This window comes from Chrysochloris asiatica, unplaced genomic scaffold, assembly GCF_000296735.1.
Source record: "Chrysochloris asiatica unplaced genomic scaffold, ChrAsi1.0 scaffold00025, whole genome shotgun sequence".
Lineage (NCBI taxonomy): Eukaryota > Metazoa > Chordata > Mammalia > Afrosoricida > Chrysochloridae > Chrysochloris > Chrysochloris asiatica.
Window position 1 is genome coordinate 21,951,107 of NW_006408543.1, and position 18,135 is coordinate 21,969,241.

At 40.5% G+C, this 18,135-nt stretch overlaps 1 protein-coding gene and 2 pseudogenes across 1 annotated transcript in view; 2 read left to right on the forward strand and 1 right to left on the reverse strand.

Annotated features, from left to right (window-relative positions):
* Nucleotides 1-18,135, forward strand: part of KCNK10 (potassium channel, subfamily K, member 10) — a 226,624-nt gene that overhangs the window by 196,981 nt on the left and 11,508 nt on the right. The window lies entirely within an intron of this gene.
* LOC102815792 lies at nucleotides 1,927-2,783 on the reverse strand (annotated as a pseudogene).
* Nucleotides 10,244-14,799, forward strand: LOC102821883 (annotated as a pseudogene).

An 18,135-nucleotide genomic window follows, 5' to 3' on the forward strand; every position in this document is an offset into this window, starting at 1 on the left:
GACCCTGTACAGGGTTTCCGAGGGTGTAAATCCTTACGGGAGTAGAAAGCCTCATCTTTCTCCCGTGGAGCAGCTGGTAGTTTCGAACTGCTGACCTTAAGGTTCGCAGCTCGATTCTTAGGTATAAGTAATATAGAACAAGTTAAGAATACTACATTTACTGGATTTTCTTTTTTAAATTACTGTACTTTCTTAATTCCTGTGTGCTTTGCAATAGGAATAATAGGGACTCTGTTTTCTTAGAAAATATAATAACTGAAAGAGTGTAACACAAGATAATTTATAATATACATGTACTTTTAACAACAGCCTGGTTCATTTTGGTATCTTGATTCTAAAGTTAAAATTAGAAGTCTAATACCTAGGATATAACAGTTGGGAAAAGACAATCTTCATTTTAGGAAAAAATGTAGCAAATCAAACTCTTAGGAGTGTCAGCTCTCAAAATAATCTATTTACTATAATACACATAAGAAAACCTTAAAAATTGCATTATGAATGAAGACTATTACAACATTGACCAAATATTTTTTTCTTTACAACACAAAATATAACCTAGCAATGGAAAACAAGCTAGTTTGTTCCTTTCCTGAAAAAAATAAAGGCATGGTTTGATCATGAAATAATTTTCAATAACAACAAAACAATTTACTGATGCCATTTATTCTGAGAACCTTATCCATAATTTAGTGTTCTGTCTATATATCGTCACTAACAAAATGTTTAACCCCTAAAGCAGCAGTTGTTTATAACAAATATGGTACCAATATTAAAGGAAAATATTGACTTAAAAATGGTGCAAAAGTCATTTAGAATTTTAGTACAATGTATCACTGGAAAAAATATTTTTTATACACACACTCCAAAGAGGCTGTCAGTACCCAAAGTATTTTTATTGCTATATTAGCAATGGATTTTTGGAGATGTTTTTAAGGGCCACATAAAAATAGATTCAAGAAACAGATTAAATTGAAGTCCTAGATTAAAATGTTTGGTGTAAATAATTTTCTACAACAAACTCATGTTTATGTATGAAAAGTTATATAACCTTATATGAAAATGCCATGAACTATTTTCTATACTATACTAAATGTATTCCCCAAAGGGAAAAAAGTAAAATATCTAAAATATATTAGATTAAGATTACAAGATCATCAAAGATCTTTTGAACATGCATCTGTTTACAGAATTAACAGTATACAAAAGTCTTTGATGGATCATAAAGAAATGAGTTGGTGACAGCTATCTTTGTACAACATTATCAACTTACTTTAGCCACAAACATGTCCTTGGTATGTGTATACAAGAAATATGTTCATTTACCCCTTGTCAATTCATCCACAGGTTTAGTTATAAGATGATGGTGCAGAAATGTGAAATATGTCAAGTATATATTTTTGTTTCTTTCAGCTAACAACCCAAGCATGGCATTAGTAGCCTGAAATTATAAACTATGTAACTGGGCTCTTAGTTATCTACACAGACTGCTAGAATGTAAATTAAGTAGCCCTAATTAGCACATCAAATAACAAAATCAGCCATAAAGTAGGGTGAAAAGCATTAATGTTTCATATATTTGAGTTTTTAAATCATTTAATTTCTATAGAAAAATTTTATTCACAATATAATGTGACAGAAATCGCCACAGGAATGATAACACTGATTGCAATAAGGTTGCATGCAACAGTAGCTTTGTATTTTATAGCTATTTTTGTTTTTATACATTAAACCTCTCCAGTCATGCCATCACGTGGTCTTAGACCTGTAATGTAAATAAGGAATGTCATATAGTTCAAAGAGAAAATGTCTCATTATTTTGAATGTGAACTGTCTTTAAGAAACATGAAGTACACTACTGAACCTTGAAACATGCACGTCTAGATTTGCTTTTTGTCCAATTGCAGACTGTCTGCAATTACTTCCTACTCATATAATACCAAGAGGATCAGTCTGTAATTGTGGCTGTATCATATTAGGTTGCAATGGTGGTGGTAACTGCAGTGTTACCATTGGTTCCACCAACTGTCCTGGGTTTAAAGGGGGTGGAGGAGCCACAGTGTTTGCAGATTCTACAGTTTCTCCATTGTAAAAGAAAAACGGACTCTGTTGAATGAATGTTTCAACAACAGATTGATGAATCTTAGTGGGAGACAGAAACTCTCTATTTTCAAAATCAGGTCGCATCAAGGTTGACCAAAATAGATGGATAAGTTGTCTGCTGTCATCAGGTTGATTTTATTTTGCTGACTAACCCTGTTTAGATGTGTTATTATATATCTGAATACATCATAGTTTACAGGATGGAATTTCTTAACAATTTCTTTCAATGCATGAAGTTGTTCTGTTTTATTTGAAATTTTTGCTGCTTCCAATAGCTCTGGATGAAGAGAATATGGAATTAAAAGATCTGGCAAATCTGCAAAGAATGCTTTAAGAGCACCAGCTACGGCATTTAGGTTACTTCCATTGACACTAGACTGATATTATGATCTTGATCAAACTGCTTTTGAATATTGTCTTGATCAGTTTTGTTTCCGCTAACACGTTAGAGTCCTTCAATACATAACCCCGTATCTTCAATAAATTCCACACATTTTTCAACAAATAGAGGTATGGGCTTCTCAACAGTAACCAGATCCTAGAGAGGCATTCCAAAATAATTACTTTCCCAATTTCTACGTGTTGGTCGATTGAAAATCTTAGTTTTCTTTTTCTAACACCGTCAGTGTCCTCCGTCTCCTCATCAATGGCAGCAGCTCTGGTGGTGGCAGCAACAGCGACATTCCTGGGGAGCCAAGTCCTTTTTAAATTGTTGAAAAGCAAAGATGTCAGCTTGAGGACTAAGGTGTGCCTGACCCAAGCCATGATATTTTCAATAACCTCAAATGCATGTGAAAGTCGGACAGTAAATAAGGAAGGCCATAGAAGAATTGATGCTTTCGGGTTATGGTGTTGGAGGAGAATATTGAAAGTGCCATGGGCTGCCCATAGAACCAACAGATCTCTGTTGGAAGGAGTGCAGCCAGAGTGCTCTTTGGAGGCCAGGATGGCCAAACTTCATCTCTCATACTTTTGACATATTGTCAGCAGGGACCAGTCGCTGGAGAAGAATATCATGTTTGGTAAGGGGGAGGGTCAGAGAAAAAGAGTAAGACCCCCCGCGAGGTGGATTGGCCAAGTGGCAGCATCAGTGGACTCAAGCGTGGCAGCAATAGTGAGATTGGCCCAGGATCTGATCATGTTTCGTTGTGCTGTGCATAAAGTCGCTCGCTATGAGTTGGCACTGACTCAATGGCACCTAACAACAACAACAAACATCTGAATGTCTAATGAGCTTCTGGTGTGGTGCTGTAGGATCAGCACTGGATTGTGAACCACAAGGTCAGCAGTTCAAACCCTCAGCTCCTCCTCAGAAACCCTATCAAGGGTCACTATAAGTTCGAACAGACTCGGTGGCAGTTAACAACAACAAAATATCTGAAGAGTAATGAAACTTCGTGAGTAAATAATGTGAATTCCCCAGTTAAAACCATTGGCATTAATGAGCTAGATTAAAAGAAGCAAAGTCATGGCCAAGTTAGTAATTTACATTTTGACATTATATTATGTGTTTGGAGTCCTGGTGTGGTGCTGTGGGTTAATGCGCCAGACTCAAAGCCGTTTGAATTGCAAGGTTGGCAGTTCAAGCTCACCAGCTGCTCCTCGAAAACCCTATACAGGGTGGCTACGGATCAGAACTGACTCGACAGTACTTAACAACAACAACAACAATTATGTGTTTATTGTCTTATATCAAACAGATATCATTGACATATAAATTTTAATTAAAAAAAACAAGTAGGCACTTTTGCTAATTTGATAACACATTTCATGTAACTCATAACACATTATATAAGCTTTTTAAAAAGTACTTTTTCCTTTATAAAACAGAAACAAATCTTTTGTTGCTTTCCACAAGGTCTCAAAGTTATCAGGAGTTATTTAATTAAAGATTTTTAAAGGTGTAAACTTAGTGTTCCCCTACCCCCACCCTTTCCCCCAAAAGCCACGTGGAAAAAAATTCCAGGATGAACTCAGGAATTTATCCTAAGGAGACACCAAATCCTTGCCTGAGGCAGATTATATAGAGGATATAATACATTCTTCAACTCAGCAATTAAAGAACATTTTGATTTTTTTTTTTATAGGAAGAAACTTAATTTTACATCCTCTCTGACATTAAAACTTAAAATATTCTCAAATTAACCTTACAAATTTTTAGCCACAGTAAGTAAGATTTTTGACCATATCAAGTAAATTCATTTAAAATAAAGTTTTAAAAATTTCCTGTCCTTGTTGCATATCTTATAGTTGTTGTTGTTGTTAGGTGCCATCCAGTTGGGTCCTACTCATAGCAACGCTATGCACAATAGAATGAAACATTTGAGCCCATTGCTGCTGCCGCTGTGCCAATCCATCTCACTGGGAGTATTCCTTTTCCTCACTGACCCTCCATGTTACAAGCATGATGTCCTTCTCCAGGGACTGGTCCCTCCTGATCTCTTGTCTGAAGCATGAGAGATAAAGTTTCACCATCCTGGCTTCTAAGGAGCACTCGGCTGTCCTTCTAACACAGACCTGTCCATGGTATTCTCAGTATTCTTCTCCAATACCATAACTCAAATGCATCAATTCTTCTGCAGTCTTCCTTTTTCATTGTCCAACTTTCACATGAATCTGAGGTAATTGAAAATACCATGACTTGGGAGCACCTTAGTCTTCAAACTGATATCTTTGCTCTTGAACACTTTAAAAGAGGTCTTGTGCAGCAGAGTTGCCTAATGCAATGTGTTGTCTGATTTCTTGGCTACTGCTTGCATGAGTGTTAATTGTGGATCTCAGCAAAATGAAGTCTTTGACAACTTCAGTCTTTTCTCCGTTCACCATGTTATTATTTGTTGGTCCAGTTGTGAGAATTTTTGCTTCCTTTAACTGAGATGCAATCCATACTGCAGACTGTGGTCTTTGATCTTCATCAGTAAGTAGTTTGAGTCTTCTTGGTTTTCAGCGAAGGCACTGTCAAGTCAATTCTGACTTAAAGCAACTCTACGTACAGCAGAATGAAACACTGCCTGGTCCTGCGCCATGCTCAGAGTCGTTGCTATGTTTGAGCCCATTGTTGTAGCCACTGTGTCAATCCATCTCATGAAGAGTCTTCCTCTGTTCCTCTATTAGACCAAGCCTGATGACTATGTACAGTGACTGGTTGCTTTTGGTAACATGTCCAAAGACATGAGACTACTGTTTCTCAAAAGAATTCTGGCTATACTCCAAGACAGATTTGTTCATTCTTCTGGCAGTCCATGGCATATTCAATATTCAGTATATATATATTTAATATTTTATTGTGAATTATGTGATAGTTTTCATGGGAGAACATTAGTTTTATATTCATTCTATCATATATTGTTTCATTGCCATGGTTGCAATCCCCTCCATGCATCATCAATCACCCAAAGGGTATACCCTGCAAGCCTGCCCCCCACACCCCCCGGTCTTCAGCACACAGTCCCTCTCCCTCTCTGGATCTAAAGTCCCCAGCTGCTCTATCACTCCATGTCACCGTCTCTGCCTCCATCTCAGGCATCACTGCTTCTCTGGGTACGGTCCTGCTCTCTGCTCTTCTCTGTTGATGGTCCTAGGGACCTCTACTCCTAGACTGGAAAGTTAATCACTCCCCTCCTTGCTATAAAACATCTACCTTTACATTTCCAGCCCTCACAATCGGTCCTGATAACAGTTATTCACTACTGTATCACAAGAGACCCATCTGCATTTCATTTCATCAGCCCCGCCTGGACAGATTGGATACTACTCTATTCAATATTTTTTGCTAATGCCACAATTCAAAGGCATCCATCCTTCTTTGGTCTTCCTTACTCAGTGTCCAGCTTTCACATGCATATGTCCATAATTCAGATGCGACTGAAAATACCATGGTTTGGGTCAGGTTTACGTTAGTTCTCAAAATGATACCTTTGCTTTTGAATTCTTTAAAGAGGTCTTTTGCATCAGATTTGCGATACATTGTTTGATTTCTTGACTGTTGCTTCCATGGTATTGATTGTGAATCCAAATAAAATGAAATATTTAGCAGCTTCTGTGATTTCTCATTTATCATGATGTAGCTACTGATCCAGTTGTGAAGAGTTTTGTTTTTCTTATGTTTAGATATAATCCATACTTCTTTAATCTTCACTGGAAAATGCTTCAAGACCTCTTTGCTTTCAGCAAGCAAGATTGTGCTATCTACGTATTGTGGTTGTTGATTAGTATTTTTCCAGTCTTGATGCTGCATTCTTCTTCATATAGTCCAAGATAGAAAGAGGAAGAATCAGTAGTTGGAAAACCTGGCCTAATGATAGAATTGGTGCTGGGGGGGGGGGGGTCACATGATATAATTTTGCAAAACCAATGGCTTATTCATTGCAAATACCTGTCTTTAAAATTTTTTTTAAACTTCTAATTGTGAACTGAGTGATGGTTTCTAGAGCAGATCATCACTTTTATCTCCAACATATCGCACACTTTGCTTCATCTCAATGACTGCAATCCCCTCCATGTAACAACAGTTATCCCACTTCGTCCCTGTGGTTCCTGTTTCCTTTCCATCCTCCTTCCTAGACCCTCTGAACCTTGTCTCCAGGTAAATGGTGCCCTTTGCATCTTGAAAGGTTGGCCGTTCCATGGTGAGCAGACCTCACTAATGTTGTTGTTCCCCTATATACCTATTCACCACCTGGTTGAAAACTGGGCCACAGGAATGAGTTCCTTTCCAGATCTACAGGGTGGCTGAGTGTCATTATCACAGGTTCCTTTAGTCTCTTTCTGACCAGTAAACCAGGTCTTTTCTTTCTTTCTTTTTTTAAAACATAATTTTGAGTTTGGGTCCACATTTTCTCCGACTCTATCCGGGATCTTCTAGTGGCAGCCAGGTACCACTTCGTTTTTCTAGTGCAGAGTCATGGAGACCCATGTTTACATGTCCCATTAGTCCATTGGATTAGTTGATTGCAGAGACCCTCAGTTATCAAAACTCTTCTTTCTTTGGAGACACCAACAGTTGCAAATTTTTTTGTTGTTGTTAAGTGCCATTGAGTCTGTTCTGACCTATAGTGAGCCCGTACAGGGTTTCCAAGGAGCGGCAGGTGAACATGAGCCACAAACCTTGTAGTTCAAACCAACTTAACAGTCCAGCACATTAACCCACAGTGCTACACTAGGACTCCTAAGTTGCACTTTAGATAGCTGCTAATGAACTTTTAGGAGTCCTGATGTGGTGCTATAGGCTAATGCGTCAGACTGCAAAGTCGTTTGCACTGCAAGGTCAGTGGTTCAAGCTCACCAGCTACTCCTTGGAAACCCTACACAGGGTTGCTATGGGTCAGAATTGACTCAACAGCACTTAACAACAACAATGAGCTTTTAAGATCCAATTCGCTACTCACCAAAGTTGGATGTAGAACATTGTCTTTGTGCACTCTGTTATGCCTTTGACCATGGTCCTGTCAGATCCTGACACTCCAGGCCCATTGCTGCAAGGTGTTTGGTAATGTCCAAGAAGCTGTCATCATTTTGTCCCCTGTATGGTACACCACATTCATAGGTGTGCTTGCAGCAAAGGTAAATACCCATGCACAAATATTCTCCGTCAAACCTTATATATTTGTGATATACTCCCACTCTCCTCCTATGTCTATTCAGATTGTGGAAAATATAACTTTTTAACCAACATAAAAAACAACTTATACACATGGACTTTACCAGATGGAATATTCAGGAATTGAATTGACTACATCTATAGACAGAGATGGTGGAATAACTCATATCATCAGCCAAAACAAGGCCAGGGGCAGACTGTTAAACAGACCATCAGTTGCTCATAAGCAAGTTCAGAATGAAGATGAAGAAAATTGAAAACAAGTCTATGAGAGCCAATATATGACCTTGAATAAATACCACCTGAATTTAGAGATTATCTCAAGAACAGATGTGGTATATTAGACACTAATGACTGAAGACCAGACAGTTGTGGGATGACATCAAGAACATCGTACAGGAAGAAAGTGAGAGCTCATTAAAAAGACAGGAAAGAAAGAAAAGACCAAAATGGGTGTCAGAAGATACTCTGAAATTTACTGTTGAGTATAAAGTTAAAGCAAATGAAAGAAATAAGGAAGTAAAAACGCTGAACAGAAAATTATAAAGAGTAGCTTGAGAAGACAAAGTCAAGTATTGTAATGAAATGTGCAGAGACCTGGATTTAGAAAACCAAAAGGGAAGAACATGCTCAGCATTTCTCAAGTGAAAGAACTGAAGACAAAAGTTCAAGCCTTAACTTGCAATATGGAAGGCCTCTATGGACAAAATACTGAATGATGTAGAATACATCAAAAGAAGATGTAAAACAGGGCTCCAAGAATTGACAAAATACAAATCAAAATGCTTCAACAAACTGATGCTGTGCCGGAGGTACTTGCTTATCTATGCCAAGAAATTTGGAAGATAGGTACCTGGGCAAACAATTGGAGATCCATATTTGTTCCCATTTCAAAGAGAGGTCACCCAACAGAATATGGAAGTCATTAAATAATATCATTAATATCACATGCAAGTAAAATTTTGCTGAAGATAACTAAAAACTGGTTACAACAGTACGGAACTGCCAGAAATTCAAGCCATGTTCAGAAGAGGGTATGGAGCTGATGTCAGACGAATCTTGTATGAAAGTGGAAGATACTAAAAAGATGCTTACTGGAGCTTTGTTGACTATGCAAAGACTGTGTGGGTCATGACAAGTTATGGATAACATTGAGAACACTTAATTGTATTCCAGAATACTTAATTGTGCTCATGAGTAATCTGCACGTAGACCAAGAGTCAGTTGTTTGAACCAAACAAGGGGATACTGAGTGGTTTTAAGATCAGGAAAGGTATGTGCTGCCAGGGTTGTATCCTTTCACTATACCTATTCAATCTTTATGATGAACAATCAATCTGAGAAGTTGGATTATATGTAGACGAACATGGCATCAAGATTGGAGGAAGACTCATTAGCAACTTATGGTATATAGACAGCATACCCTTGCCTGCTGGAAGCAAAAAGACTTAAAATACCGATAAGTATCAATGATTACAGCCTTTGCTATGGATTGTACCTTAATGTAAAGAAAACAGAAACCTTCAGTACTGGACCAATAAATAACATCATGATAAATTATTGAAGTTGTCAAATACTTCAGTTTGCTTGTATGCACCATCAACATTCATGTAAGTAGCAGTGAAGAAATCAAATGATATATTGCATTAGGCAAACATGCTGCACAAGACCTCTTTAAAGTGTTCAAGAGCAAAGATATCAGTTTGAGGACTAAGGTGCGCCTGACCCTAGCCATGGTATTTTCATTAGTGTCATATGCATGTGAAAGCTGGGCAGTGAATAAGGAAGACTGTAGAAGACTAGATGCATTTGAATTGTAGTGTTGGATGAGAATATTAAAAGTACCACAGACTGCCAGAAGAACACATAATCTGTGTTGGAAGAAGTCAGCCAGAATGTTCCTTGATAACCAGGATTAGGAGACTTCATTTCTCATATGTGAGCATGTTATCAGGAGGGACCAGTCTCTGGTGAAAAGACATCATGTTTGGTAAAGTGGAGGGCTAGGAAAAAGAGGAAACCCCAAATGAGATGGATTGACACAGTGGCATCAACAGTGGGCTCAAATGTAACAACAGTTGTGAGGATGGCGCAGAACTGGGCATTTGTTCACTTTGTTGTGCATAGGGTTGCTATGGGAGTCCTGATGTGGTGCTATGGGATAATGCACTGGACCAAAACATCAGTTTGGATCACAAGGTCAGCAGTTCAAATTCACCAGTCATTCCTTGGAAACACTATACCAGGTCACTATGAGTTGGTACCAACACGAAGGCACTTGACAACAACACCAGGGTTGCCATGAGTCAGAACTGAGGGGAAGGCACATAACAACAATAAGAAAGGAAGTTTATTGTATCAGCAATTCATGGATTGGGGAACACATAGCCTAAACTGCATGTTGCAGAGATGTGGCAGCATTAGCGTTTACAGAGTCAGAAGAGAACAAAAAGAATCTTAGAAGACTAGATGGTTTAGCTGTTTTTAAAAAAAGTCTATTAAAATATGCTTCATCTCTCGTTCCCTCCGGCACACCACAAAGATCCTGGTGTTGCCATGGGTCGCCGCCCCGCCTGGTGTTACCGGTATTATAAGAACAAGCCCTATCCCAAGTCCCGCTTGTGCTGAGGTGTCCCTGATGCCAAGATTCGTATCTTTGACCTGGGTCAGAAGAAGGCAGAAGTGGATGAGTTCCCACTCTGTGGCTACATGGTATCAGATGAATATGAGCAGCTCTCCTCAGAAGCTCTAGAGGCTGTCCGTGTTTGTGCCAACAAGTACATGGTGAAAAGTTGTGGCAAAGATGGCTTTCACATCCGAGTGCGGCTGTATCCATTCCATGTCATCCGCACCAACACGATGTTGTCTTGTGCTGAGGTTGACAGGGATGTGAGGGGCCTTTGGAAAGCCCTAGGGCACTGTGGCTAGGGTCCACATTGGCCAAGTGAGTCATCATGCCCATCTGCAACAAGCTTCAAAACAAGGAGCATGTGATTGAGGCCCTACGCAGGGCCAAGTTCAAGTTCCCTGGGCTCCAAAAGATCTACATCTGCAAGAAGCGGGGCTCCACCAAGTTCAATGCTGACAAATTTGAAGACATGGTGGCTGAGAAGTGCCTCATCCCAGATGGCTGTGGGGTCAAATACATTCCCAACCATGGCCCCTTGGACAAGTGGAGAGCCCTGCATTCGTGAAGACCTTGGTAGCACTGACCTGTGCTCTCCAATAAATTCAATGTCTCCAAATTAAAAGAAAAAAAAAAGTATATATGCTTCATAATCCTTCTCTGAAATGTTAGTTTAAGAAGACAAACATTGCAGATTTGATGGGGTCAGTCCTTTCTGTAATCTTTGTGTTTGGCTTCCATAGCTACACACCCACACCTCTTCCTTTTATAGTGAAATATGGGTTACACGTGATCTCATGCACCTACACACACAATTTCTTGAGTCCCTAAAACACCTCTGTCTTAGTTTCCTAGGCTCACCATAACAAAACAGTTCAAAGTGGGTGGCCTTAAAGAACAGAAATTTATGTGTACACAGTTATGTCTGGAGGCTAGAAGTCTGAATTTAGGGCTTCATTAGGACATTTTTCTTTCTGTGTCTAACCTTGTCTTGTTTCTTTCAGTTTCGGGTGGTGGTTGTGTGCCGTGGAGTTGGTTCCAACTCATAGAGACCTTAGATAGGACTCCAAAGGTTGTAAATCTTTACAGGAGCAAAGAGCCTCATCTTTTCTTTCATGTTGTAACTAGAAGATTTGAACTAATAACCTTGTGTGTAACAGCCCAGCTCATAGTCCACTATGCTATCAGGGCTCCTTTCTTTCAGTTCCTGGTGGCCCCGGATATTTCTTGATGATCCTTGGCCTATAGATTTATCTTCACATGACAACTTCCTCCTCTGTTTGTGACTCTGTTTCCTTATTTGGTCTCCTATTTTATAAATTACCACTCAGATAGGATTAAGACCAAATTTATTCCAGTATGGTTTTATTAATTTAACTAACATCTGTAAAACCAAAACCCCAAGCCAAACCCACTGCCAGTAAGTCTATTCAGACTCATGGTCCAGCTGTGTCCAGGTGTGTCAGAGTAGAACTGGGCTCCACAGGGTTTTCAGTGGCTGATTTTTCGGAAGTAGATTACCAGCCCTTTCTCCAAAAACAACTAGGGGTGAATTTGAACTGCCAACTTTTCAGTTAGTAGAAGTGCTTAACTATTTATAACACCCACGATACCAACATCTGCAAAAAACCCCTACAAAACCCCCAATATTTCCTTAAATCAAGGTTACATTTATAGATATAGGAGTTGAGACTTCAGTGTATCTTTTTGAGGTTGTTTGTCATCTCAACCCATAACAAGCCCATTATTGAAACTTTCCAAGCATTCACTAGCATTGCTCATGGTTATCTGGGTGGTGAGTTGTTGAGAAGGTAATGAAGATGCCAAGATCTCACTTTTGCTGCTCACCACCCTTGCTGCCACCAAACAAATCCACTCTGTCTTCTGCCCATCCTCTGCGGCCTGGGAGTGTTTCCAGTTTCCTGAGGAGCTTGTTGTCATTGTTTGCCAACCTTGACTTCATTCGGATCGTAATTACATTCACATCCTAATTTATGATTTCACAAGTTTCTCACAAACATTTAATTCACTTCCATTTCATTATGCATCTGAGGAGGATGGTTTATAGAGGGGGGATGTTGATGTTCCCTCTGCCAGCAACTAAATTAACATCATGATCAATGGTGAAATCTCCTTTTGGGCTTTGAACTTTCCTTACATGTCTGTAAATCAAACCAGGTTAATAAATTGGTTCCTGGGACCCCAGAGTGCCTCACACTCACCCACAATGTTCTCCTAAGATATCATGACATTCATGAAATGAGAAAAACAGTCCCCATGGTTCTTAGTTTATTTATGTCTTGTCATGATACTTTTGGGAAAAAAGAAATTATTTTCACATCACTTTCAATGATGCTTATGAATTGTAATTTTTTCCAGAAAGTTTTCCTGAGGAGATAGGTGGGAAAAGCTCAAATTCTTTTTCCCTGTTTCTATCTTTGTATGAGATTCCTGGTGTGGTGCTGTAGGATAAGCAGTGGACTGCAAGGTCTGTTTGAACCACAAGGTCTGTGGTTTAAACTCACCAGCCACTCCTTCAAAATCCTATGTAGGATCATTATGAATCACAACCAACTCGATGGCACTTAACAACAATAACACTATTACTGAACACCCTCTTGGATGGGGGAGAATTCTCACTTTATAAGTGGAAGACCCAGACTTGATTCCTGTCCAATGTTCTTAATACATACCTACCACTTGTCTGTTAGTGGAGACTTGCATGTTGCTATAATGCTGCCCAGAGCCCTGTTGTGGTGCTGTGGGATAAAGCACTAGACAACAAGGTCGATTTGAGTCACAAGGTCAACAGTTCAAAATCACCAGCCACTCCTTGGAAACCCTAGGTTCCAACCTATAGCAACCCTGAATAGGTTTTCCAAGGAGTGGTTGGTGAGATTGTGGTTCAAACACCAGCCTTGTGGTTCAAACTGACTTTGCAGTCTAGCACATTAGCCCACTGTTCTACACCAGGACTCCTGAAAACCCTACACAGGGTCACTATGAGTTGGGACTGACTCGACGGCACGCAACAACAACAACATGATGCTGACTATGTTTCAGCAGAACTTCCAGACTAAGGAACTCTAGGAAGAAAGGCCTGGTGATTTGCATCTGAAAATCAGTCAGTGGAGACCCTCTAGTTCACAATGGTTTGGTCTACAACCCATCATGGGGATCTGGCTGCATTTTATTGTTGTGCAACACCAACAATCCTCCGAGGAGGTAGAACATGTGACTTCTTTTTATAAAGAAGGATTGTATTTCTTAAGCTTTTCCTCAGGATGTTGATTAGGGAATATAGATCCAAGAATTGGGGTGCAAATAGTGCTGATCTAGATTTGAGCAAATAAATGTTCTCCAGTTATTCTTATTTATATAACTACCGACCCCATTTTGCCATACTGAACATAACTGTGGCTTATGGCTCCAATGAAGGGAGAGTGGATGGTTTTGAGCCACGTTTATAAAGGAGATCAACCTTCTTTCAACGCCTCCTTGCAACTTCCCATTTACAAGGAGAAACACTGGTGTTTCTTCACACAAACTAGGGGAAAGGAAGGGGTAACTGAAAAAAGTCAACCAATGTCACAATTACTTGACCTTCTTATTTCAGAGACTTAATCATTTCCTTGACTAGCATTTTCTTGTTTGAACCAAGTGGCTGTTCTTAGGAGAAATAATTCTTTTTTGAGTATTTCTGTCCTCAGAAACCTAGTTGAAGTGACTGAACCTGGTGTATGAAAGAAGCTTTGGAATTCCAGGGCCGATTTTGTAGTTGTTATTGTTGTTATTGTTAGGTGCCATCGAGTTGGTACCACTCATAGTGACCCTATGCACACCAGAATGTAACATTGCTCAGTCCTAAGCCAACCTCACAATTGTTGCCACGTTTGAGCCCATTGATGCTACCACTTTGCCAATCCATCTCATTGGGAGTCTTTGTCTTTTTCTCTGACCCTCCACCTTACCAAACATGATATCCTTCTCCAGCGACTGGGCCCTCCTGACAATATGTCCAAAGTATGAGAGACCCAAGTTTGGCCATCTTGACCTCCAAGGAGCACTCTGGCTGCATTTCTTCAAACAAGTTGTTATTAGGTGCCATTAAGTCAGTTCTGACTTATAGTAACCTTATGCACAACAGAATGAAATACTGCCAGGTCCTGTGCCCTCCTCACAACTGTTGTTAACGCTTGCTGCTGCCACTGTACCAGTCCATCTCATTGGGGTCTTCCTCTTTTTTTCTGACCTTCCACTTCACCAAGCATGATGTCCTTCTCCAGGGATTGGCCCCTCCTGATAGCATGTCCGAAGTATGAGAGACGACATCTCGCCATCCTGGACTCTTGCAGTGACAAGTATTTCTTCCCTGTGAAGTGTCTCTTCCCAGCAGTGAAATAGGATGACCTCCTCTTCCTTGGGGGTCAGTCTGATTTCTTCTGTTGCAGGAGGACTCTTTGGCAACTTTTGAGCTGGTGAATTGTTTAATAACTTGAAAAGCTGTTTCCATTATCAAGCATGGTTGTTGTTAAGTGTCAGCAAGTCGGTTCCAACTCATAGTGACCCTCTATAGGGTTTCCAAGGAATGGCTGGTGAGTTTGAAACAATGACCTTGAGGTTCATACCATCCTTACTGTCCAGTGATTATCCTACAGCTCCACACTAGGATTTGGGAGTCAATTGCATCAGAATCCCAATTGCAGTTTTGCTCCTAATTAGTAGCAGCATTAGTTTTCGCATCTGTAAAATGGAACACATGCAGTACATTTTGATAAAGAGGCTGTTATGCCGTTTGAGTGTACAAAGACCATACTATATACAGGCAGTCCCTGCACAATGTGTAGTTAAGCACTGGACTGCTATCTGCAAGGTCAGTGGTTCAAACCACCAGCTGCTCCTTGGAAACCCTATACAGACAGGGTTATGATGAGTTGAAACCAACTCAATGACCCTTCACAACAACAAAGCCTATTATATTCAAACCATATAGGCGCCCACTAGGCAAAGCTCCAGAGCTGTATTCATTGGAGACTGCAAGAAGGTTTTGCTGTGTGTGTGGCTAGGCCAGGTGAAGTTGCCCTAGAAGTTGTATTGGGACTTTGTGTGGCATGGGAAGTGCATGGGGGCGGGGGGGTGCAGAGAGGTGGTGTTGTGGGTGCCAGGGGCACGGCTGGCAGTTGGTACGACTGCTTCTGACCATGTGCCCCTGGCCCTGCACGGAGTTGGGAGTCGGTGAGGACTATGAAACAGCTGGCGCTGCCCACAAACGTCCATCTAGGAGTGGGGGAGGAGCCAGGGCAAGGCTGCCATGTGCTGAGAATGAAAGGCTACTGGCAGGTGAATGAAGCCAGGAAGGAAGGAGAGAGGAGGAGGTGCTACGGGGATTGGGGATGTACTCTGGGACACCGTTGCTCCTCTACTCTGGGGCTTTGCGGTCTTTAAAACCATTAGGGGAAATAATAAATAATTTTAAAAAGGAGAATTGCTTTCCCTTTTAAACAGAAAAAGAGAAACCAAAATTATTTTACAACTCCATTGCTGGAATGGCAGTTAAAGGACACCCACCTGTATATGGGAGCCCTGGTGTGGTGCTGCAGGTTAATGGGCTGGGCTGTGAGGTTGGTTTGAACCACAAGGCCGGCAGTTCAAGCTTACTAGCTCCTCCTCGGAAACCCAATACAGGGTCGGTATTAGAACAGACTTGATGGCAGTTAACAACTACAATCTGTGTACATGAGGTTGGATGGAACCACAAGGTCAGTGGTTCAAACTCACTAGCAACTCTGGAAACTCTATACAGGATCATTATGAGTCAAACCTTAACTAGACACTTAACTAGACTAGACGACACTTAACAACAACAACAACAACCTGTTTATGAATGCAAATGTGTTGGGGCTTGGTGGTCTTCTGTTTCTAATTTACCAGAAGGCAATCGATAGAAAACAGGTTGTGTGGTAAAGATTTTCCATTTTGGATCGTCTCAATTGTGCTTTTGCAGAAAATCAATCTAGACAATGTAGAAAGCTCAACACACTCTGGTGTTCAGCAGCTATTTATGCTATTATATCGATGTATTACTGTAGGCAAATCTGCACAGGACCTCTGTAAAGTGTTCAAGAGCAAAGAGGTCAGTTTGAGGACCAAGAAGCACCAGACCCAAGCTATGGTATTTTCAATGGCCTTATGTGTATGTGCAAGTTGAACAGTGAATAAGGAAGACTGTAGAAAAATCGATGTATTTGCATTATGGTGTTGGAGAAGAATATTAAAAATGCCTTGGACTGCAAGAAGAAAAAAAAAAAATCTGTGCTGGAAGAAGTACATCCAGAATGTTCCTTAGAAGACAAGATGGTGAGACTTCGTCTCTCATACTTGGGACCAGTCCCTGGAGAAGGTCAACATGCTTGGTAAAGTGGAGAGTCAGTGACAAAGAGGAAGACCCCCAATGAGATAGATTGGCGCAGGGGGAGCAGCAGTGGACTCAAGCGTAACAACAATTGTGAGGATGACAGACTGGGCAGTGCTTTGTTCTGTTGTCCATAGGGTCGCTAAGAGTCAGAGCCAACTTGATGACACTTAACAACAACAACAGCAACATTGTTTTGGTGTAATTGTGGTTCCAGAAGCCTCTGATGACAATCTCCCATGGCCATTTTGGAGCTTTAAAAAACCTTGTTGTAGGATAGAAAAGACCCCAAATTCAAATGTATGTTATAGAAACTCTTTCATTATGTCCTAAACAGGATAAAGGAAGTCCTGGTGTGGCACTGCCCGGTAATGCGCTGGATCACAAAGTCAGTTTGAACCTCAAGGTTGGCGGTTCAAACCTACCAGCTGCTCCTTGGAAACCCTATACAGGGTTGTTGTGGGTCATAACTGACTTGATGGCACTTAACAACAACAAACAGGATAAAGGTGACAAAAAAAGACTACAAAAAACAAAGACAAATCATTCGAATCAGGGGACCATCAGCATGAGGTTATAATGGTGCCCAAAGGCCAAATTATAGGGCACAGAAAACAAAGGAAATTTATCATGGAATCATAATTGGTGGCTGATGGACTCCTCACTGTAGTAGGTGGGACTATGGCAGCAGAGAAGGGACTATAATTGGAATACTTATTGCAGATCCGAGTCCTGGTATGGCGTTGTGGGTTAATGTGCCAGACTGCAAAGTCAGTGGTTCAAACTCACCAGCTGCCCCTTGGAAGCCCTATACAGGGTCACTATGGGTTGGAACTAACTTGATGGCACTTAACAACAACAACATTGCAGATTAGAAAAGTTTACAGGATTAGTTCTGGCACCCTCCAACCACCTTGCTTGGGGTCTGCCTCATGCACCCCTGGTACCCTAGCTTCTATTTTTTCTTTTTTTTCAAACCTCCTAATTACTGACACCTTTAGCATCTGATATGAGATAATGTTCTGGCTGCTCATTTTTGCCTGCCATCCTGATTGGGTTTTGGCTCTGTCTCTCGAAGGCAATAGAAGTTGACAAGTTACATGACCACAGCACCATTTCAACCAACTGCAGTTCTAAAACAAAATTATTTTACAAATGTGCCACCTAAGACTGGAGAGAGAAGGTGAAGAAACACACAGATATTTGACTAGAGCCTGCCTGTCACAAGATAATCAAGGAAGGTCTAATCCTTTCTCTTCTTCCAAGCATTTTGGTCCAACTCTTATCAGCCATTTTTCCCTGTTAAAAATGTAATCATGAATGGATAAACAAATTGTGGTACATACACACAATGGAATATTACGCTACATTGAAGAATAACAAGGAAGCAGCAAGCCA